This window comes from Triticum aestivum, chromosome 2A, assembly GCF_018294505.1.
Source record: "Triticum aestivum cultivar Chinese Spring chromosome 2A, IWGSC CS RefSeq v2.1, whole genome shotgun sequence".
In the NCBI taxonomy this organism is placed as follows: domain Eukaryota; kingdom Viridiplantae; phylum Streptophyta; class Magnoliopsida; order Poales; family Poaceae; genus Triticum; species Triticum aestivum.
In genome coordinates, this window is record NC_057797.1 from 546,429,203 (window position 1) to 546,455,186 (window position 25,984).

Genomic DNA, 25,984 nt, shown 5'->3' on the forward strand with positions numbered 1-25,984 from the left:
TGCACACCCACTTAGTTTCCAGTTTGAGCTTTCATACACTTATAGCTCTTAGTGCATCTGTTGCATGGCAACCCCTATTCCTCACATTGACATCAATTGATGGGCATCTCCATAGCCCGTTGATTAGCCGCGTCGATGTGAGACTTTCTCCTTTTTGTCTTCTCCACACAACCTCCACCATCATATTCTATTCCACCTATAGTGCTATGTCCATGGCTTGCGCTCATGTATTACGTGAGGGTTGAAAAGGCTGAAGCGCGTTAAAAAGTATGAACCAATTGCTCGGCTTGTCATCGGGGTTGTGCATGATGGGAGCATTTTGTGTGACAGAAATGAAGCATGGCCAAACTATATGATTTTGTAGGGATGAGCTTTCTTTGGCTTTGTTATTTTGAGAGGACATAATTGCTTGGTTAGTATGCCTGAAGTATTATTGTCTTAATGTCAAATGATATACTATTGCTTTGAATCACTCGTGTCTTAATATTCATGCCATGATTAGATACATGATCAGGATTATGCTAGGTAGCATTTCACATCAAAAATTATTTTTTATCATTTACCTACTCGAGGACGAGCAGGAATTAAGCTTGGGGATGCTGATACGTCTCCGTCGTATCTATAATTTTTGATTGTTCCATGCCAATATTCTACAACTTTCATATACTTTTGGCAACTTTTTATACTATTTTTGGGACTAACATATTGATCCAGTGCCCAGTGCCAGTTCCTGTTTGTTGCATGTTTTTTGTTTCACGGAAAATCCATATCAAACTGAGTCCAAACGGGGTAAAAACTAACGGAGATTTTTTTTGGAATATATGTGATTTCTGGGAAGAAGAATCAACGCGACACGATGCCCGAGGGGGCCACGAGGCAGGGGGCACGCCCCAGGGGGTTAGGAGTGCCCTGGGCCCTCGTGGCCACCCCGTAAGGCGGTTGATGCCCTTCTTTCGCTGCAAGAAAGCTAATATCCGGATAAAGATTGTGTCCAAAATTTATCCCAACCGGAGTTACAGATCTCCGGGAATTTAAGAAACGGTGAAGGGGCAGAATCTGCAACGCAGAAACGGAGAGAGACGGAAAGACATGTCCAATCTCGAAGGGGCTCTCGCCCCTCCCATGCCATGGAGACCATGGACTAGAGGGGAAACCCTTATCCCATCTAGGGAGAAGGTCAAGGAAGAAGAAGAAGGAGGGGGGCTCTCTCCCCCTTGCTTCCGATGGCACCGGAGTGCCACCGGGGCCATCATCATCACCGCAATCTTCACCAACAACTTCACCGTTGTCATCACCAACTCTTCCCCCCTCTATGCAGCGATGTAACCCCTCTTTTACCCATTGTAATCTCTACTTAAACATGGTGCTCAACGCTATATATTATTTCCCAATGATGTTTGAGTAGATCGGTTTTGTCCTATGGATTAATTGATGATCGTGATTGGTTTGAGTTGCATGTTTTATTATTGGTGTTTTCTTATGGTGCTCTCCATGTCGCGCAAGAGTGAGGGATCCCCGCTATAGGGTGTTGCAATACGTTCATGATTTGCTTATGGTGGGTGGCGAGAGTGACAGAGGCACATACCCGAGTAAGTAGGTTGTTTGCATATGGGAGTAAAGAGGACTTGATACTTTAATGCTATGGTTGGGTTTTACCTTAATGATCTTTAGTAGTTGCGGATGCTTGCTAGAGTTCCAATCATAAGTGCATATGATCCAAGAAGAGAAAGTATGTTAGCTTATGCCCCTCCCTCATATAAAATTGCAATAATGATTACTGGTCTAGTTATCGATTGCCTAGGGACAAATAACTTTCTTGTGTGACAACAAGCTCTCTACTAAAACTAACTTAGTTGTGTCTTTATCTAAACAACCCCTACTTTTTATTTACGCGCTCTTTGTTATCTTGCAAACCTATCCAACAACACCTACAAAGTACTTCTAGTTTCATACTTGTTCTAGGTAAAGCGAACGTTAAGCGTGCATAGAGTTGTATCTGTGGTCGATAGAACTTGAGGGAATATTTGTTCTGCCTTTAGCTCCTCGTTGGGTTCGACACTCTTACTTATCGAAAGAGGCTACAATTGATCCCCTATACTTGTGGGTTATCACCGATATTTTCCATAACCGGATGCGTCGCCGCGCTCCCTTGAATAGCTCTACAAGCTCCTCCATACTTCCTGGAGGGGAGGCGGATGGGCATAAGGCCTTAGCAACACTCCACATTGCCTGCCGAGCTTGCTCGTGCATTTGCGACAGCCCTTGCAGCAAATCGTCCGACAATCCGGACATCTCCTCTTCCGAACGGCCTGTCAGCATACCTGCAAACACAACTCTGTCAGTTCATGATATCTCCGAACTATTATAAGGTAAATTCGGTCACATACTAAATATGCCGCCACGCAGACTTTTATTCTCCTTCACGGAGTCGGCCAGTTGGGCCCGCACATCTTTCAGATCCTCGCCCAATCGGATATTCGAATCCTGGAGCTTGTTCTTCTCCAGCACGACTTTTGTAAGCACACACTCGCTGCTATGTCTCCAACGTATCTATAATTTTTGATTGCTCCATGCTATATTATCTACTGTTTTGAATGTTTATGGGCTTTCTTATACATTTTAATATCATTTTTGGGACTAACCTATTAACCCAGAGCCCAGTGCCAGTTTATGTTTTTACCTTGTTTTAGAATATCGCAGAAAAGGAAAACCAAACGGAGTCCAATTGACCTGAAACTTCACGGAACTTATTTTTGGATCAGAAGCAACCAGGGAGACTTGGAGTCTACGTCAAGGAAGCTTCGAGGAGGCCACGAGGTAGGGGGGGCGCCCACCCCCCTAGGGCGCGCCCTCCACCCTCGTGGGCCCCTCATGGCCCCCCTGACATACTTCTTCCGCCTATATATCTCCATATACCCTAAAAACATCCGAGAGCACAATAGATCGGGAGTTCCGCCGCCAGAAGCCTCCGTAGCCACCGAAAGCCAATCTAGACCCGTTCCGGCACCCTACCGGAGGGGGCAATCCCTCTCCGATGGCCATTGTCATCATCCCGGTGCTCTCCATGACGAGAAGAGAGTAGTTCTCCCTCGGGGCTGAGGGTATGTACCAGTAGCTATGTGTTTGATCTCTCTCTCTTTCCCTCGTGTTCTTGAGGTGATACGATCTTGATGTATCGCGAGCTTTGCTATTATATTTGGGTCCTATGATGTTTCTTCCCCCCTCTACTCTCTTGTAATGTATTGAGTTTTCCCTTTGAAGTTATATTTTTGGATTGAGTCTTTAAAGATTTGAGAACACTTGATGAGATGTCTTGTTGGGGAACGTAGTAATTTCAAAATTTTCCTACGCACACGCAAGATCATGGTGATGCACAACAACGAGAGGGGAGAGTGTTGTCTACGTACCAACGCAGACCGACTGCGGAAGCGATCACACAACGTAGAGGAAGTAGTCGTACGTTTTCCCGATCCGACCGATCCAAGCACCGTTACTCCGGCACCTTCGAGTTCTTAGCACATGTACAGCTCGATGACGATCCCCGGGCTCCGATCCAGCAAAGCGTCGGGGAAGAGTTCCGTCAGCACAACGGCGTGGTGACGATCTTGATGTTCTACCGACGCAGGGCTTCGCCTAAGCACTACAACGATATGATCGAGGTGGAATATGGTGGCAGGGGGCACCGCACACGGCTAAGGAACGATCACGGGGATCAATTGTGTCTAGAGGTGCCCCCTGCCCCTGTATATAAAGGAGCAAGGGGGGAGAGGTGCGGCCAGCCTTGGGGCGCGCCAGGAGGAGTCCTACTCCCTCTAGGAGTAGGATTCCCCCCCCCCAATCCTAGTTGGAATAGGAATCCTCAAGGGGGGGAAAGAGAGAGAGGGGGGCCGGCCACCTCTCCTAGTCCTAATAGGACTAGGGGAGGGGGGAGGCGCGCGGCCACCTTGGGCTTCCCCTTTCTCCTTTCCACTAAAGCCCACTAAGGCCCATTTAGCTCCCGGGGGGTTCCGGTAACCTCCCGGTACTCCGGTAAAATCCCGATTTCACCCGGAACACTTCCGATATCCAAATATAGGCTTCCAATATATCAATCTTTATGTCTTGACCATTTCGAGACTCCTCGTCATGTCCGTGCTCACATCCGGGACTCCGAACAACCTTCGGTACATCAAAATGCATAAACTCATAATAACTGTCATCGTAACGTTAAGCGTGCAGACCCTACGGTTCGAGAACAATGTAGACATGACCGAGACACGTCTCCGGTCAATAACCAATAGTGGGACCTGGATGCCCATATTGGCTCCTACATATTCTACGAAGATCTTTATCGCTCAGACCGCATAACAACATACGTTGTTCCCTTTGTCATCGGTATGTTACTTGCCCGAGATTCAATCGTCGATATCCAATACCTAGTTCAATCTCATTACCGGCAAGTCTCTTTACTCGTTCTGTAATACATCATCCCGCAACTAACTCATTAGTTGCAATGCTTGCCAGGCTTTAAGTGGTGTGCATTATCGAGTGGGCCCAGAGATACCTCTCCGACAATCGGAGTGACAAATCCTAATCTCGAAATACGCCAACCCAACATCTACCTTTGGAGACACCTGTAATGCTCCTTTATAATCACCCAGTTACGTTGTGACGTTTGGTAGCACCCAAAGTGTTCCTCCGGCAAACGGGAGTTGCATAATCTCATAGTCATAGGAACATGTATAAGTCATGAAGAAAGAAATAGCAACATACTAAACGATCGGGTGCTAAGCTAATGGAATGGGTCATGTCAATCAGATCATTCAACTAATGATGTGATCCCGTTAATAAAATAACAACTCCTTTGTCTATGGTTAGGAAACATAACCATCTTTGATTAATGAGCTAGGCAAGTAGAGGCATACTAGTGACACTCTGTTTGTCTATGTATTCACACATGTATTATGTTTCCGGTTAATACAATTCTAGCATGAATAATAAACATTTATCATGATATAAGGAAATAACTAATAACTTTATTATTGCCTCTAGGGCATATTTCCTTCATGTCTTGCCGTGCGTATCTGTGGTGACAATGGGATACCACGTGATTCACTTGATGTATGTTTTGGTGATCAACTTGCGGGTTCCGCCCATGAACCTATGCATAGGGGTTGGCACATGTTTTCGTCATGATTCTCCGGTAGAAACTTTGGGGCACTCTTTGAGGTTCTGTGTGTTGGTTGAATAGATGAATCTAAGATTGTGTGATGCATATCATATAATCATACCCACGGATACTTGAGGTGACATTGGAGTATCTAGGTGACATTAGGGTTTTGGTTGATTTGTGTCTTAAGGTGTTATTCTAGTACAAACTCTAGGGTTGTTTGTGACACTTATAGGAATAGCCCAACGGATTGATTGGAAAGAATAACTTTAAGGTGGTTTCGTACCCTACCATAATCTCTTCGTTTGTTCTCCGCTAATAGTGACTTTGGAGTGACTCTTTGTTGCATGTTGAGGGATAGTTATGTGATCCAATTATGTTATTATTGTTGAGAGGACTTGCACTAGTGAAAGTATGAACCCTAGGCCTTGTTTCAACACATTGCAATACCGTTTACGCTCACTTTTATCATTAGTTACCTTGCTGTTTTTATATTTTCAGATTACAAAAACTATTATCTACCATCCACATACCACTTGTATCACCATCTCTTCACCGAACTAGTGCACCTACACAATTTACCATTGTATTGGGTGTGTTGGGGACACAAGAGACTCTTTGTTATTTGCTTGCAGGGTTGCTTGAGAGAGACCATCTTCATCCTATGCCTTCTACGGATTGATAAACCTTAGGTCATCCAGTTGAGAGGAATTTGCTAGTGTCCTACAAACCTCTGCACTTGGAGGCCCAACAACGTCTACAAGAAGAAGGTTGTGTAGTAGACATCAAGCTCTTTTTTGGCGCCGTTGCCGGGGAGGTTAGTGCTTGAAGGTATATCTTTAGATCTTGCAATCGAGTCTTTTAGTTTCTTGTTTTATCACTAGTCTAGTTTATAAAATAAAATTGCAAAAAAATGGAATTAAGTTTGTCTCATACGCTTCACCTTTTTAATATCTTTCGTGAGTATGATGGAAAGGATAATTGTGCTCAAGTGCTAGAAGAAGAAATCTATAAAATGTTTGGCACTAAATATTTGAATGATGAGCATAATTGCAATGTTGTTAGTATGAATTCCTTGAATATCCATGATGCTAATGATATGCAAATCCACAAGCTTGGGGAAGCTATGTTTGATGAAAATGATATTTTTTGTTCCCCAAGTTTTGATGAGCAAATTTATTATGATGAAAGCATGCCTCCTATCTATGATGATTATTGTGATGACTTGTATGCTATAAAGAATAATGATATCCATGAAACTTGTCATCATGATTTTAGTTTTCAATTGGATTATGCCTCACATGATAATTATTTTGTTGAGTTTGTTCCCACTACTATTCATGAGAAGAATTTTGCTTATGTGGAGAGTAATAAAATTTCTATGCTTATAGATCATGAAAAGAATGCTTCAGGTGATGTTTATATTGTTGAATTCATTCATGATGCTACTAAAAATTATCATGAGGGAGGAATATATGCTTGTAGGAATTGCAATAATACCAAGTTTCCTCTCCATGTGCTTAAAGTTTTGAAGTTATGCTTGTTTTACCTTCATATGCTAGTTGATTATTGTTCCCACAAGTTGTTTGCTCACAAAATCCCTATGAATAGGAAGTGGGTTAGGCTTAAATGTGTTAGTTATATTCTTCATGATGCTCTCTTTATGTTTCAATTCTTATCTTTTATGTGAGCATCGTTGAAATCATCATGCCTAGCTAGAGGCGTTAAATGATAGCGCTTGTTGGGAGGCAACCCAACTTTATTTTTGTTCCTTACCTTTTGCTCCTGTTCAGTAATAAATTATTCATCTAGCCTCTGTTTAGATGTGGTTTTATGCTTTTAATTAGTCTTAGTGCCAAGTAGAACCGTTGGGAAGACTTGGGAAAGTCTTGTTGATCTTGCTGTAAAAAACAGAAACTTTAGCGCTCACGAGAATTGCTGCCATTTTTATTTGGAAAGTGATATTTAGTTAATTCGTTTTTCAGATGATTAATAGATAAATTCCTCAGGTCCAGAAATTTATTTTAGAATTTTTGGGTTCCATAAATATACGTTTGATCCAGATTACTACAGACTGTTCTGTTTTTGACAGATTCTGTTTTCTATGTGTTGTTTGCTTGTTTTGATGAATCTATGGCTAGTAAAATAGTTTATAAACCATAGAGAAGTTGGAATACAGTAGATATTACACCAATATTAATTTAGAATGAGTTCATTACAGTACCTTGAAGTGGTGTTTTGTTTTCTTTCGCTACCGGAGCTTACGAGTTTTCTGTTAAGTTTTGTGTTGTGTAGTTTTCAAGTTTTGGGTAAAGATTCAATGGACTATGGAATAAGGAGTGGCAAGAGCCTAAGCTTGGGGATGCCCAAGGCACCCCAAGGTAATATTCAAGGACAACCAAAAGCCTAAGCTTGGGGATGCCCCGGAAGGCATCCCCTCTTTTGTCTACTTCCATCGGTAACTTTACTTGGAGCTATATTTTTATTCGCCACATGATATGTGTTTTTCTTGGAGAGTCATTTTATTTTATTTAGTTTTTATTGCTGTTTGAATAAAATACCAAGATCTGAAATTATTAAATGTTAGAGATTCTTCACATAGTTGCATAATTATTCGACTACTCATTGATCTTCACTTATATCTTTCGGAGTAGTTTGTTGTTTGCTCTAGTACTTCACTTATATCTTTTAGAGCATGGTGGTAGTTTTATTTTGAAGAAATATATGAACTCTCATGCTTCACTTATATTATTTTGAGAGTCTTAAATAGCATGGTAATTTGCTTAAATAATCCTAATATGCTAGGTATTCAAGATTAGTAATTTTTTTCTTATGAGTGTTTTGAATACTAAGAGAGGTTTGATGCTTGATGATTGTTTTGAGATATGGAGGTAATAATATCAAAGTCGTGATAGTTGAGTAGTTGTGAATTTGAGGAATACTTGTGTTGAAGTTTGCAAGTCATGTAGCATGCGCGTATGGTAAACATTGTGTAACAAATTTGAAACATGAGGTGTTATTTGATTGTCTTCCTTATGAGTGGCGGTCGGCGACGAGCGATGGTCTTTTCCTACCAATCTATCCCCCTAGGAGCATGCACGTAGTGCCGAGGTTTTTGATGACTTGTAGATTTTTGCAATAAGTATGTGAGTTCTTTATGACTAATGTTGAGTCCATGGATTATGCGCACTCTCACCTTCCATCATTGCTAGCCTCTTCGGTACCGTGCATTGCCCTTTCTCACATTGAGAGTTGGTGCAAACTTCGCTAGTGCATCCAAACCCCGTGATATGATATGCTCTGTCACACATAAACCTCCTTATATCTTCCTTAAAACAGCCACCATACCTACCTATTATGGCATTTCCATAGCCATTCCGAGATATATTGCCATGCAACTTTCCACCATTCTGTTTATCATGACACATTCATCATTGTCATATTGCTTAGCATGATCATGTAGTTGACATCGTATTTGTGGCAAAGCCACCATTCATAATTTTTCATACATGTCACTCTTGGTTCATTGCATATCTCAGTACACCGCCGAAGGCATTCATATAGAGTCATACTTTGTTCTAGTATCGAGTTGTAATCATTGAGTTGTAAATAAATAGAAGTGTGATGAGCATCATTTTCTAGAGCATTGTCCCAAGTGAGGAATAAAAAAAGAGAAAGGCCATAAAAAAGAGAAGGCCCCAAAAAAGAGAAAGGCCATAAAAAAGGAGAAGGCCCAAAAAAATGAAAAAATGAGAGAAAAAGAGAGAAGGGACAATGCTACTATCCTTTGCCACACTTATGCTTCAAAGTAGCACCATAATCCTCATGATAGAGAGTCTCTTGTTTTGTCACTTTCATATACTAGTGGGAATTTTCATTGTAGAACTTGGCTTGTATATTCCAACAATGGGTCTCTTCAAGTGCCCTAGGTCTTCGTGAGCAAGCAAGTTGGATGCACACCCACTTAGTTTCTTTTGTTGAGCTTTCATACATTTATAGCTCTAGTGCATATGTTGCATGGTAATCCCTACTCCTTGCATTAACATCAATCGGTGGGCATCTCCATAGCCCATTGATTAGCCTCGTTGATGTGAGACTTTCTCCTTTTTTGTCTTCTCCACATAACCCCCCTCATTATATTCTATTCCACCCATAGTGCTATGTCCATGGCTCGCGCTCATATATTGCATGAAAGTTTATAGGTTTGAGATTACTAAAGTATGAAACAATTGCTTGGCTTGTCATCGGGGTTGTGCATGATGAGAGCATTCTTGTGTGACGAAAATGGAGCATGACTAAACTATATGATTTTGCAGGGATGAACTTTCTTTGGCCATATTATTTTGAGAGGACATAATTGCTTAGTTAGTATGCTTGAAGTATTATTAATTTTATGTCAATATGAACTTTTATCTTGAATCTTTCGGATCTGAATATTCATGCCACAACTAAGAAGAATTACATTGAAATTATGCCAAGTAGCACTCCGCATCAAAAAAATCTGTTTTTATCATTTACCTACTCGAGGACGAGCAGGAATTAACCTTGGGATGCTGATACGTCTCCAACGTATCTATAATTTTTGATTGCTCCATGCTATATTATCTATTGTTTTGGATGTTTATGGGCTGTATTATACACTTTTATATCATTTTTGGGACTAACCTATTAACCCAGAGCCCAGTGTCAGTTTCTGTTTTTACCTTGTTTTAGAAGATCGTAGAAAAGGAAAACCAAACAGAGTCCAATTGACCTGAAACTTCACGGAAGTTATTTTTGGATCATAAGCAACCAGGGAGACTTGGAGTCTACGTCAAGGAAGCTTCGAGGAGGCCACAAGGTAGGGGACGCGCCCACCCCCCTAGGGCGCGCCCTCCACCCTCGTGGGCCCCTCATGGCCCCCCTGACGTACTTCTTCCACCTATATATATATACATATATATATAGATATATCTCCATATACCCTAAAAACATCTGAGAGCACAATAGATCGGGAGTTCCGCCGCTAGAAGCCTCCGTAGCCATTGAAAGCCAATCTAGACCCGTTCCGGCACCCTGCCGGAGGGGGCAATCCCTCTCCGGTGGCCATCTTCATCATCCCGGTGCTCTCCATGACGAGGAGGGAGTAGTTCTCCCTCGGGGCTGAGGGTATGTACCAGTAGCTATGTGTTTGATCTCTCTCTCTCTCGTGTTCTTGAGGTGATATGATCTTGATGTATCGCGAGCTTTGCTATTATATTTGGATCCTATGATGTTTCTTCCCCCTCTACTCTCTTGTAATGTATTGAGTTTTCCCTTTGAAGTTATCTTTTCGGATTGAGTCTTTAAAGATTTGAGAACACTTGATGTATGTCTTGCCATGCGTATCTGTGGTGACAATGGGATACCACGTGATTCACTTGATGTATGTTTTGGTGATCAACTTGCGGGTTCCGCCCATGAACCTATGCATAGGGGTTGCCACATGTTTTCGTCGTGATTCTCCGGTAGAAACTTTGGGGCACTCTTTGAGGTTCTATGTGTTGGTTGAATAGATGAATCTGAGATTGTGTGATGCATATCGTATAATCATACCCACGGATACTTGAGGTGACATTGGAGTATCTAGGTGACATTAGGGTTTTGGTTGATTTGTGTCTTAAGGTGTTATTCTAGTACGAACTCTAGGGCTGTTTGTGACACTTATAGGAATAGCCCAACGGATTGATTGGAAAGAATAACTTTGAGGTGGTTTCGTACCCTACCATAATCTCTTCGTTTGTTCTCCGCTATTGGTGACTTTGGAGTGACTCTTTGTTGCATGTTGAGGGATAGTTATGTGATCCAATTATGTTATTATTGTTGAGAGGACTTGCACTAGTGAAAGTATGAACCCTAGGCCTTGTTTCAACACATTGCAATACTGTTTACGCTCACTTTTATCATTAGTTACCTTGCTGTTTTTATATTTTCAGATTACAAAGACTATTATCTACCATCCATATACCACTTGTATCACCATCTCTTCGCCGAACTAGTGCATCTATACAATTTACCATTGTATTGGGTGTGTTGGGGACACAAGAGACTCTTTGTTATTTGGTTGCAGGGTTGCTTGAGAGAGACCATCTTCATCCTACGCCTCATACGGATTGATAAACCTTAGGTCATCCACTTGAGGGAAATTTGCTACTGTCCTACAAACCTCTGCACTTGGAGGCCCAACAACGTCTACAAGAAGAAGGTTGTGTAGTAGACATCACTCGCCCGCGGCTAGCAGTTTCTTGGCTTCTCATTCTCCGCCTTGGGCAGCTTTCAGCTGTTCATGCACTTGATCTAGTGATCCTAATAAGAGGTGAGCAACGGTGTTAGCATTATTGGTATACCATTATGTTTTCTCGATGGAGGGAAACATTACCAGGAGATGCCTTCTTGGATTTCTCCAGTTTGGCACGGGTGGCAGTTAGCTGCATCTGACACTTTTCTAGCTCTTGGGCTAGCAGGTCATTCTTCTCTGTAAGAACCTGGTTATACAACGATACTTAAATCAGTTGTACCAACTGCTTCAAGTCTCGGGGGCTACTGGCATATGGTTATCATATTCGGACAAAGTAAACTTACCCACACATCTTTTAAATGCTGCTTTGTGGCTCTGTTAAGCCCATCTCGAGCATCTCGGATGTATGCATCAGCCGAGCTGAAGGCGTTAAATGCCTCTTCTGAAAAGCCGGGGTCTTGTAAAACGGCCCTGCGGCGCCGATGATTCATGGCGCTCTCCACTTCCGAGTTAGTGACGGATACATCCTCCGAATCCTCGGCTGGAGGACAGTCCGGCGTTACCCCTGCATTAGCCCTCGTCTTTACAGCAGGATCTAGATCCTGGTTGTGGGAAGTATGACCGACCGGATCCCCCGGATATAGTCCGGCACACTTTTTTCCTGATACAGGATAAACAGAAAGGTCACATTTGGATGTGACTGCCAAGGTGCATATTTGCAAACCCATACCTCTTTGATGAAGGCTCGACCGTATCTTCATTTCACTTCCTCTTCGAAGGCTTGCCCGGCGGGGGGGGGGGGCACTCTCTTCGGAGATACCCCTGGGGCAGCATGGCGCGCTGAACGCCTCCGCTTTTGAGCACAGGACAGTGTGGTGGGTGAGGCGGTATGATAAAACTCTTTCAAATAAAATATCTCCGGATTACTTATGTTTGAAGCGGGGAGAAGACCGGGATAATCAGCGATGGTGGCTACCTTTGTGCCGTCATAGCTCGTTTGGTAAAACACCCCATTCTCGAGCACCACGAATATATCCGGATCCTCTTCGAATCCGGGGTCAAGGTCCCGATTGTGGCCCTCGGGTTGCGGGGCGGGGCTGTAAAGCCCCTCGGAAATCTTTCGCCAGTGATGTTATCAATGGGCAGGTTAATGTTAATCGAACGTAGCTCAGGGAGTGGAATGAGTAGAGCAGAGGAGTTGGGGGCTTAACCAGCTAGGAGGACTATACATGGAATACCCTTCCATGTGCTTGATGTGTAGGAACTCCTCTTCCTCCCCTTTGAACAGCTCGGCCAATATTTTGGTCAGGGCGGCAGGGGTGCCTGGACCCTTCCCGCCGCAGCGGGAGGTGTCATCTTCCCCATTATAGTGTCACATGGGAAGTCCTCTATATTGGAGTGGCTAGACCCCCGCACTATGGAGGTTGCCATTACTTCGACCATCGTATATCCGGACTGGGCGAGCATCCTTATCTTGCTCAAGAGTTGGCGAACCTCCGGACCATCTTCCTCCTCGAGGCTCCGAGGGCGCCAGTTGTGAAGTTTCTTCAAAGGAACTCTTGTGAACTCAAGAAGACCCCTCTGGGCTGGGTCTGGGAGTACAACGTCCTCGATGTAGAACCACTCAGAAGTCCACCCTTCATAGGCCTTCTTTGGCGTGTCAGATAGGTATCCGGTCTCGGTGATGCGCCATATTTCGGCTCCACCCACTTCAAATATCGATCCCTCATGGTTACACGGGACAAGGCAGAATAACTTTCTCCACGGTTCAAAATGGGCTTCACAACCCAGGAATAGTTCGCATAGAGCAACATAGCCTGCAATGTGCAGGATGGAGGCTGGACTAAAGTTGTGCAGCTGAAGGCCATAGTATTCTAGAAGCCCTCGGAGGAATGGATGAATTGGAAATCCCACGCCCCTTAGCACACAGGGGACGGAACACACTCGTTCCCCCCAGATGGATTGGGGAAATCCTCTGCCTGGGTTTTGCCGTCGAAGGAGGCCAACTATAACGCCCTTGATGCGGCTATATCTCCCACGTGTCGAAGCACGACTTAGAGACATAACCGCATTGAAAGCAATGTCGCAAGTGAGATAATCTTCACAACAACCCATGTAATACATAAGGGGAAAAGATACATAGTTGGCTTACAATCGCCACTTCACACAATACATGAATAAAGCATTACATCATCCAGATACAATCAAGGTCCGACTACGGAACCAAAATAAAAGAAGACTACCCCAAATGCTACACAGATCCCCGATCGTCTCGACTGGGCTCCACTACCGATCGACTGAAATGAAACAAACACAATGGACAAGATCTTCATCGAGCTCCTCCTTGAGCTCGGTTGCGTCACCTGCGCGATCTCATTGGCACCTGCAAACTGGTTTTGGAAGTATCTGTGAGTCACGGGGACTCAACAATCTCACACCCTCGCGATCAAGACTATTTAAGCTTATAGGAAGGGTAAAGGTATGGTGTGGAGCTGCAGCAAGCGACTAGCATATTTGGTGGCTAACATACACAAAAGAGAGCGAGAAGAGAAGGCAAAGCACGATCGATGAACTATGATCAAGAAGTGATCCTAGAACAACCTACATCAAACATAACTCCAACACCGTGTTCACTTCCTGGACTCCGCCGAGAAGAGACCATCACGGTTACACACGTGGTTGATGTATTTTAATTAAGATAAACTTCAGGTTTTCTACAACCGGACATTAACAAATTCTCATCTGCCCATAACCGTGGGCATGGCTTTCAAAAATCCAAATCCCTGCAGGGGTGTCCCAACTTAGCCCATCACAAACTCTCACGGCCAACAAAGGATATTCCTTCTCCCAACACAATCCGATCAGACTTGGCATCCCGGTTACAAGACATCCTCAACAATGGTAAAACAAGTCCAGCAAAGCCGCCCGAATGTGCCGACAAATCCCGATAGTAGCTGCACATATCTCGTTCTCAGGGCACACTCAGATGAGACATCCTACGAGTAAAACCAACCCTCAAGTTGCCCCGAGGTGGCCCCGCAGTCTACTTGGTTCGGACCAACACTTAGAGAAGCACTGGCCTGGGGGGTTAAAATAAAGATGACCCTTGAGTCCGCGAAACCCAAGGGAAAAGGCTAGGTTGTTAGTGCAAATGGTAAAACCAAGGTTGGGCCTTGCTGGAGGAGTTTTATTCAAAGTGAAATGTAAAGGGGTTCCCATTATAACCCAACCGTGTAAGGAACGCAAAATCTGGGAACATAACACCGATATGACGGAAACTAGGGTGGCAAGAGTGGAACAAAACACCAGGCATAAGGCCGGGCCTTCCACCCTTCACCAAGTATATAGATGCATTAATTAAATAAGAGATATTGTGATATCCCAACAATAAACATGTTTCAACAAGGAACGATCTCCAAATCTTCATGTGCAACTAACAACGCTATAAGAGGGGTTGAGCAAAGCGGTAACATAGCCAAACAACGGTTTGCTAGGACAAGGTGGGTTAGAGGCTTGACATGGCAATATGGGAGGAATGATAAGCGAGTGGTAGGTATCGTAGCATAGGCATAGCAAAAGAGAGAGCAACTAGCAAGCAAAGATAGAAGTGATTTCGAGGGTATGGTCATCTTGCCTGAGATCCCGCAAGGAATAAGAATGAGTCCATGAAGAAGACAAACGGACGAAGTCGAACAGATCCTCACAAACGCGACGTTATCGGAACCAACCCGAAGAAGCAACACCGGAAAGAAGCAAACAACATAGTAAACAACCAACACATAATCATGGCATGATGCATAACCAAGTATGATGCATGTCCGGTTTAAATATGCATGACATGGCAAAGTGCAACAATCAAAACTACAAATTAAGTGGAGCTCAATATGCAACGGGTTGCATATTGACGAAACACCACATCAATTATTTAGTTCTCTCCCGGTTAGGTACTCAACAATATTAAGTGTTGATTAACATGACAAGGGATGAAGCATAAGAAATTATCTATTTAGGCAAGTTTAAATGAGGCCGGAACAAACAACAATTCTGGTAAATCTCCATACGCATTTAGTAATAAATGCAAACAACAATTTTAAATGTTTAAATGTTGTTAACATGATGCGGATGACATGTTCAAGTTTATGCAATTTTTATTAAAAGTTGACAAGAGCATTATGAAGCATTTGTCACCATGGTGGAAAGAAAGGGGTGCCACGGCAACGATAACAAAAATGGTGCCACGGCAGCGATCCGGTTCCGGTAACTTGATTGAGATACCGATGCAAAGGAGAAGTGTGGCAGGAGCGTGCAAAAGATGGTGGGGCGCTCCCGGATACCGGGTGTCCCATGAATCGACGATGGTGTCAAACGAGGGAACAGCTAACGTTCACGCGCGGATTACAACAACCAACATGCATTCGTTCCACGGATCATCGTCTCGGCGGTTATACCTTTCGGAGCGTGCGTTATCGGAGAGGTTCCGGTCGAGCGGTGTAGTCGTTCACGGTCGTCGTGGGAAGTAGTGGTACTCGGCAATGGAAGCGAAAGTAGTTGTTCGCGGTTCGTTGTGGGAAGTAGTCGTTCTCGTGGCGACGATAGTCGTTCACGTTCTTAGTCTCACAAGTTTCCGTAAATGTTCAGGGGCACGGCGAGAAACTTGACGTCCAGGGAGTCTTCGAGGGTCGGCGGTAGTGGTACTTGGCAAAATGCACGTCGACGGTAGTTATACACGACCATAGAAGTTCAGGGTTGTCGGGGTACTTGTCGGTCGGGTCCTGACGGTCTCAAATTTTTTTGCGACGGTAGTCATACACGGTTCGGAGAGGACTTGTCGTTTCGGTATGAAGTCGTTTGGGCGTCGGTCTTGCCGGTGGCATACTTGGAGAAACCCCGTAGTCGTACACAGGTAGTAGAGGAACTTGACACATCCAAACGAAGCAACATGAAAGCCTCGGGTCTTGGTGCTCAACGCAGGGAGGCGGGCGACGAAGAGCTTGTTCTCCTCTGCACTGGTTCAATGTATAGAAACAGGAGGCAGAGGCGAGACAGGCAACGCGAGGCGGGGACAGATGAGGCAGGCGCGGGACGAGCGGTCTTCTGCTCGTTACAGAGGACGCAGAGGAGATGTGCGCGCCAAGGGACTTGGGGACGAGCACTTCGGCGACGGGCGAGCACCAGACCCGGGAGGTCGGGCGCGAGCTCAGGTGGCGGCAGAGGAGGTCCTGTGCTCCGGCGAGGTCGACGGGGAACGGCGGGGACTTGCAGGCGCGGAGGTAGAGGAACTCGAGGGTAGGCTCGGGCATGAAGGAGCAGGGCACGGGGACGCGGTGAGCTTCGGCTGGATGAGGGACTCGGTGACACGGACTTGGGGCGCCGGCAACGGGCGACATCTGCGGGCGCAGGTGCTCGAGGAGCTCCTCTCCTCGGGCGCCTGGGCGACGGGGGGGCTTGGTGAGGAGGAGGCGCGGGCGCGTCCTGTGCTGCAGAGGGAGGCGCGCGGGAGGTTGCGAGGAAGAGAGCGATATGTGGGAGAGAGAGAGAGAGAGACTGCGAGGGAGATGGGGATTCGGTGCGGCGCTGCGGGAGGGAACGAGAGAACGAGGGAAGTGGGGGTTCGGTCGACGTTAGGGTTAGCGAGGGAGATGGGCCAGGCTGACCTTCGGTGGAGACGGGCCTTAGAGGCCGGCGGCTAGGCCTTAGGCCACTTAGGTGGGGAGAGGGAAAAGATCAGGAGGCCTGCTGGCTGGGCTCTCTCTCTCCCTCTTCTTATTTCTTCTTTATTTCCTGAAAAACAAATAAACTGAGAAACAAGAAAAGCAGAGAGAGATAGGAGAAGAATTTGAGCAGGGCGCCAATTTTCTTAGACTCATAAAAGGGAGCTTGATCCAAGAAAAATACGTTGGGCACCATTTGGAAGGATTGCATTCAAACACATTTGAATGTGATTCATATAAGTTTGAATTAGGAAAACATTTTTGGAGAGTCCAAAAATGTTCCGAATTTTTGTGGAGAACGGGAAAGCGATGAAAGAAATTATGGGCAAAGTTTTGGGGACCAAACTTGAAGTATAAAATACATGGAATTATTTTGCAAGTGTGTTAGAACATTAATTATAGCTCCCTAATAATATTGGGAGGATATATGTTATAAAGAGAAAATCACCATGTGCATTCCCTCGGTTTAAATGGACTGAGAATCCATACGGTTTATTTATTTGAGTTGCAAAAGATTTATGAGATGATGGCATGATGACATGATGCAATGCACATGATGCAATGATGAATGCAACGAACCAAACAAATCACACGACGAAACCCGGAAACCCTGGAAGGCATCTGAAGCTCCAGTCTTGGGGCGTCACAACACTCCACCACTATGAGAGGATCTCGTCCCGAGATCTAAGATGCCACCGAAGAGAAACGGAAGAGGAAGAGAAGAGGTAAGGCTAAGCTGCTTCTTTAACAAACAAGTGAAACCAAAGAACCTTGAGAGGTTGAACAAATTGAAAGAAAGAATACAACGGAGATGAACGAAGTTGAAAACACTCCGTTAGAAAAGAGGAACAAGGAAGAACAAATTCGTATAGCACTCCGGTTGAAAAGAGATGCAAGACTTGATAGGATGAAAAGGACTTGAGCAAAGGGGGCACAACACTCCGGTTAAATGGGTAAGCACGAAAAGAACACCATCCGAGATGATGAGAGAAAAGAGCGACATCACAACACCTCCGGAAGAGAGAATAGAAAAAATAGATATCTTCTTCCACCCAGGTGATAAGGATAAAACTTGGATCATAGATAATCACCACAAAGAGCAACATTCCCAATGGAAGGCTTTAGGTGAAATATGACCCAAGATAACTCCAATGAAGAGATTGATGGATTGCAAAGGATCTCATGAACGAAATGAAAAAGATGGGTTTAACATATGTCATTCCGGACAACTTGTGAATCGTGAAACACGAAGGGAAATTGTCAAGAGTGACAAAACACCATCTCAAAAGATAAATTAGAAAGAATTGCACTCCTGATTGCAAGATGAAGAAAACTTGAGCTCCTTTGAAAAGAATCTCGATGAACACTACGAGAAGGAATTAAATCCTTGATGAACCAACATGTAGAGTCTACATGAGGAAACTCCGGTAACAAAAGGATAACGAAAAGAAAGAGAAGTTGAAAACACAAGGTGAAAACCTTGTAATGATTTAGATGGATCTCCGTAATAATTAGAGCTTGGAACTCCGGATAAGAAAGATGAACAATTGAAATCAAGAATTTTGATGAACCTCCGGAATAAGGAATTGAATTCACTTAATGAAACAAGAATAAGAATTACATTATGCTTATCCTTCACCAATTAAATTGATGACAAACAATGGATTTGGCATACTACTTATTCTCGTAGAAAGGTTAAGATAGATACTGCGCAACTTGGAAAGGTCTTCAACGAACCGCCGGTAGGATTGAAACAACGAATAAATAAATATGATAAGGAGGAAGAGAAATCTTGAACGAACCACCATAAGAATTGAGAATGAACGAAGAAAAGAGATGAATCACCGGTAAGAATTTGAAAACGAACAAAGATACTTGGGAAAATTTAGATACAAGAGAACGAAGAGATTCCGGGCTGATTAGAGAAATTTGAATGATGCACCGGTAAGATTTGGAGAACAATAGCTGAAAGTTGGAATGAATAATCCCGTAATGATAGTCTTCGGAGAATCAAACTGAAAAGAGTCCTGGATTGATCCAGATGGGTGAAAAGAATATCTCACAATCGAAAAGAATAATGAGAGGATGACACGAAGCTAGAGCCATGGATCCTTGAGAGAACGGATAAGATATGGAGGAAAACTCTTCTTCGATCTTCAAATGTTGAGAATGATGATGAGAACCACCACCAAGAATTGTTGAGGCACTCCGGAATTAAAATTGGAAAGGTTGAACCAATGATGAAAAGAATTTGAGAGGTCTTAGAGAAAGACATATGACTGATGACAAATCATACTTACGTCATACATCAAAAGAATTTAGGATAGCTCCGGGAAAAATAAGAAGAGTCAGGTAAGATCCTGGGAAAAGACCTGTGGGTTAGGGCCCACTCAAAAGAAACACCATTGAAATGATTGCTTTAAAAGAGAGATTCCACCAGTTGAATTAAATGGCTTGAATGAGATAACAACCTTGAGATATCTTCGGCACTTCGGAACAATTGAATGTCGAGAAGTGGACTGATAATAAGGTGCACCGGCATGGAAAACATTTGAAACGAGTTAAAGGATATGACCAACACCAAAAGCTTGAATTGAATTCACCGGAGAAGAAAAAGAGCAAATAATGATGAACTTGAGGCTCCGTTAGTCTCTTCATGAGAATCACCGGATAAGAACATTGAAGGAAAAAAATGGAGAGACTTCACATGAATAAAAGGGTACTTTATTAAGGAATCCGAGTCCTTGAAGAAAAAGGGTTGGGAGGGTGGGAAAAACAAAGGCAACTTGGAGACGGATGAAACAAACACCGTTGAGAAGAACTGATACTTGATCTTGCGGATGTAGGAATGTTCGGATCCACTTGAAGAGAAACTCACCGGTTGAAAAAGGATTGGTATGACAATCTCGATTATCATGAAAGATTGGTATTCACATAGGAGTATGAGAACACCAGTTAGGCAAAGTATGGAATCAACACTTGACTTCGAAGCAACTCGAATACCACAATCAAAACAAAACAAAGGATTGGCTTGCAGAATAAGCAGGAACAAACATATGATAGAGATTTCGTCCGAAGTTTTCGTGGTGGGGCCTACACGGGCTCGATCGTACAGCACCATCATGTACAAGGCAGCGCACATGACATACAAAGCGTCCCCGAGTCAGCATAGCCAAGGACTCTTTAAGACACAACGAGACCACTGTAAAACCAACCGTGGATAGGTGGACCACTAGACGTCGAACCCCAATTTCATATCATACATCTGTCAGAAAGATATCCTAAGAGCTACTTGAATTCCCACTTATAAACTCCCGAAACTTTCTGGTTATGCAATCAGGTGTTGGGGATACAGGGAAGCATAATATCTCACCCAAAACTAGCAAATCCTACATCCAGCTGTATCCATCCTTCAACACATAACCAAGAAACCTTCGGAAATCATTTACCTCAACCTTTGAAAAGCATCCGTTATACGAGTTATGGCAATACTCCCGAACTCCCGCCCCAGTACTGGGTGGCGTCGAGGTTATCTCACCAACAACTGCATAAAAGAGATTTTCGATGTCGCGAAACTCAGGTATTCCAGAACTGCAACGATAAAATTGTGACGACAACACCTCGGAGCTCAACTCCCCGAGACACTGCCACAACCCCTAAATGACAGGAGGCACCAAGAACAATGTTCTCTTCACAAAACCATCGGAACGATTCCAAGATACCCGCGTGATCCTAAATTTTTTTTAGTGAAACTTGAGAAGAGAAGAGTCAAAACTCTACGTCAGGATGCCTCACCAGAGCGACGAAGGGACTGAGGAGTAAAAAGAAATCCTACTCTCCGATATATATAAATCCTAAAAGACTCAAAACATTTTTCTAGACTCAACAACGCTAGCGATTCGATCAAGCAGGGGGCTCCTAAGTCGGGGAAGGCTCTGATTACCAACTTGTAACGCCCTCGATGCGGCTATATCTCCCACGTGTCGAAGCATGACTTAGAGACATAACCGCATTGAAAGCAATGTCGCAAGTGAGGTAATCTTCACAACAAACCATGTAATACATAAGGAAAAAAGATACATAGTTGGCTTACAATCGCCACTTCACACAATACATGAATAAAGCATTACATCATCTAGATACAATCAAGGTCCGACTACGGAACCAAAATAAAAGAAGACTACCCCAAATGCTACACAGATCCCCGATCGTCCCGACTGGGCTCCACTACCGATCGACTGAAATGAAACAAACACAATGGACAAGATCTTCATCGAGCTCCTCCTTGAGCTCGGTTGCGTCACCTGCACGATCTCATCGGCACCTGCAAACTGGTTTTGGAAGTATCTGTAGTCACGGGGACTCAGCAATCTCACACCCTCGCGATCAAGACTATTTAAGCTTATAGGAAAGATAAAGGTATGATGTGGAGCTGCAGCAAGGGACTAGCATATTCGGTGGCTAACATACGCAAAAGAGAGCGAGAAGAGAAGGCAAAGCACGATCGATGAACTATGATCAAGAAGTGATCCTAGAACAACCTACGTCAAACATAACTCCAATACTGTGTTCACTTCCGTACTCCGCCGAGAAGAGACCATCACGGTTACACACGCGGTTGATGTATTTTAATTAAGATAAACTTTAGATTTTCTACAACCGGACATTAACAAATTCCCATCTGCCCATAACCGCGGGCACGGCTTTTAAAAGTTCAAATCCCTGCGGTGGTGTCCCAACTTAGCCCATCACAAGCTCTCACGCCCAACGAAGGATATTTCTTCTCCCAAGACAATCCGATCAGATTCGGCATCCCGGTTACAAGACATCCTCGACAATGGTAAAACAAGTCCAGCATAGCCGCCCGAATGTGCCGACAAATCCTGATATGAGCTGCACATATCTCCTTCTCAGGGCACACTCAGATGAGACATCCTACGAGTAAAACCAACCCTCAAGTTGCCCCGAGGTGGCCCCGCAGTCTACTCGGTTCGGACCAACACTTAGAGAAGCACTGGCCCGGGGGGGTTAAAATAAAGATGACCCTTGAGTCCGCGAAACCCAAGGGAAAAGTCTAGGTTGTTAGTGCAAATGGTAAAACCAAGGTTGGGCCTTGCTGGAGGAGTTTTATTCAAAGCGAACTATCAAGGGGTTCCCATTCTAACCCAACCGTGTAAGGAACGCAAAATCCGGGAACATAACACCGGTATGACGGAAACTAGGGCGGCAAGAGTGGAACAAAACACCAGGCATAAGGCCGAGCCTTCCACCCTTTACCAAGTATATAGATGCATTAATTAAATAAGAGATATTGTGATATCCCAACAATAAACATGTTTCAACAAGGAACGATCTCCAAATCTTCACCTGCAACTAACAACGCTATAAGAGGGGCTGAGCAAAGCGGTAACATAGTCAAACAACGGTTTGCTAGGACAAGGTGGGTTAGAGGCTTGACATGGCAATATGGGAGGCATGATAAGTAAGTGGTAGGTATCGTAGCATAGGCATAGCAAAATAGCGAGCAACTAGCAAGCAAAGATAGAAGTGATTTCGAGGGTATGGTCATCTTGCCTGAGATCCCGCAAGGAATAAGAACGAGTCCATGAAGAAGACAAACGGACGAAGTCGAACGGATCCTCACAAACGCGACGTTATCGGAACCAACCCAAAGAAGCAACACCGGAAAGAAGCAAACAACATAGTAAACAACCAACACATAATCATGGCATGATGCACAACCAAGTATGATGCATGTCCGGTTTAAATATGCATGACATGGCAAAGTGCAACAATCAAAACTACAAATTAAGTGGAGCTCAATATGCAACGGATTGCATATTGATGAAACATCACATCAATTATTTAGTTCTCTCCTGGTTAGGTACTCAACAATATTAAGTGTTGATTAACATGACAAGGGGTGAAGCATAAGAAATTATCTATTTAGGCAAGTTTAAATAAGGCCGGAACAAACAACAATTCCGGTAAATCTCCATATGCATTTAGTAATTAATGCAAACAACAATTTTAAATGTTTAAATGTTGTTAACATGATGCGGATGACATGTTCAAGTTTATGCAATTTTTATTAAAAGTTGACAAGGGCATTATGAAGCATTTGTCACCGTGGTGGAAAGAAAGGGGTGCCACGGCAACGATAACGAAAATGGTGCCACGGCAGCAATCCGGTTCCGGTAACTCGATTGAGATACCGATGCAAAGGAGAAGTGTGGCGGGAGCGTGCAAAAGATGGTGGGGCTCTCCCGGATACCGGGTGTCCCATGAATCGACGACAGTGTCAAACGAGGGAACATCTAACGTTCACGGGCGGATTACAACAACCAACATGCATTCGTTCCACGGATCATCGTCTCGGCGGTTATACCTTTTGGAGTGTGCGTTATCGAAGCGGTTCGGGGCGAGCAGTGTAGTCGTCCACGATCATCGTAGGAAGTAGTGGTACTCAGTGATGGAAGGGGAAGTAGTTGTTCACGATTCGTTGTGGGAAGTAGTCGTTCTCGTGGCGACGGTAGTCGTTCACGTTCTTAGTCTCACAAGTTTCCATAGATGTTCAGGGGCACGGCGAGAAACTTGACGTCCAGGGAGTCTTCGAGGGTCGAGGTAGTGTTACTTGGCAAAATGCATGTCGGCGGTAGTTGTACATGACCATAGAAGTTCAGGGCTGTCGATGTACTTGTTGGTCGGGTCTTGACGGTCTCGGTTTTTTTGCGATGGTAGTCATACATGATTCGCAGAGGACTTGTCATTTCGGTATGAAGTAGTTCGGGCGTCGGCCTTGCCGGCGTAGTCGTACACAGGTAATAGAGGAACTTGACGCATCCAAACAAAGCAACACGAAAGCCTCGGGTCTTGGTGGTCAACACAGGGAGGCAGGCGACGAAGAGCTTGTTCTCCTCTGCATTGCTTCGATGTAGAGAAACAGGAGGCAGAGGCGAGACGGGCAACGCGAGGCGGGGACAGATGAGGCAGGCGCGGGACGAGCGGTCTCCTGCTCGTTACAGAGGACACAGAGGAGATGTGCGCGGCGAGGGACTTGGGGACGAGCACTTCGGCGATGGGCGAGCACCAGACCCGGGAGGTCGGGCGCGAGCTCGGGTGGCGGCAGAGGAGGTCCTGTGCTCCAGCGAGGTCGACGGGGAACGGCGGGGACTTGCGGGCGCGGTGGTAGAGGAACTCGAGGGGAGGCTCGGGCATGAAGGAGCAGGACGCGGTGAGCTTCGGCTGGACGAGGGACTCGGCAACGCGGACTTGGGGCGCCGGCGACGGGCGACATATGCGGGCGCAGGTGCTCGAGGAGCTCCTCTCCTCGGGCGCCTGGGCAACGGGGGGGCTTGGTGAGGAGGAGGCGCGGGCGCATCCTGTGCTGCAGAGGGAGGCGCGTGGGAGGTTGCGAGGAAGAGAGCGAGATGTGGGAGAGAGAGACTGCAAGGGAGATGGTGATCCGGTGCGGCGCTGCGGGAGGGAACGGGAGAACGAGGGAAGTGGGGGTTCGGTCGACGTTAGGGTTAGTGAGGGAGATGGGCCAGGCTGACCTTCGGTGCAGATGGGCCTTAGAGGCCGGCGGCTGGGCCTTAGGCCACTTAGGTGGGGAGAGGGAAAAGATCAGGAGGCCTGCTGGCTGGGCTCTCTCTCTCTCCCTCTTCTTATTTCTTCTTTATTTCCTGAAAAACAAATAAACCGAGAAACAAGAAAAGCAGAGAGAGATAGGAGAAGAATTTGAGCAGGGCGCCCATTTTCTTAGACTCATAAAAAGGAGCTTGATCCAAGAAAAATACATTTGGCACCATTTGGAAGGATTGCATTCGAACACATTTGAATGTGATTCAAAAAAGTTTGAATTAGGAAAAAAAATTGGAGAGTCCAAAAATGTTCCGAATTTTTGTGGAGAACGGGAAAGCGATGAAAGAAATTATGGGCAAAGTTTTGGGGACCAAACTTGAAGTATAAAATACATGGAATTATTTTGCAAGTGTGTTAGAATATTAATTATAGCTCCCTAATAATATTGGGAGGATATATGTTATAAAGAGAAAATCACCATGTGCATTCCCTCGGTTTAAATGGACTAAAAATCCATACGGTTTATTTATTTGAGTTGCAAAAGATTTATGAGATGATGACATGATGCAATGCACATGATGCAATGATGAATGCGATGAACCAAACAAATCACACGACGAAACCCGGAAACCCTGGAAGGCATCTGAAGCTCCGGTCTTGGGGCGTCACACCAACCCTGCTCGAATAGGGACCAGATCCGCAGGGGGGAGAAACCCCTGCGTTTGCAGCTTCACCAGATGACCATGGGATATGGAGCACTTCTCCCACTCGCCTCTCTCTGGGCCGCAGGGACGGGAGGAGGAGCTGGGAATGCTAGACATGTTCTTCTTGGCAACCTTTGGGGATTTTCTCTGCGATATGATTTAATGGATCTGGGATCCAATCTTTTTAAATAGATGTTGTCCCTCGCGTGGCCGAGGTGTTATGTGCAAAAAAAACCTGACCTCTCGCATCCGCTCGACACATGGAAGCTGAAGTTGTTGATTGTAGGATCGAAAGTATGTCTAGAGGGGGGTTATTAGACTACTTGACCAAATAAAAACTTAACATTTTCCCAATTTTAGTTCTTGGCAGATTTTAGCTATTGTAGGACAAGTCAAGCAATCATCACACAATTCAAGCAAGCATGCAAAGAGTATATTGGGAGCGGAAAGTAAAGCATGCAACTTGCAAGAATGTAAAGGGAAGGGTTTGGAGAATTCAAACGCAATTGGAGACACGGATGTTTTTCCCGTGGTTCGGATAGGTGGTGCTATCCTACATCCACGTTGATGGAGACTTCAA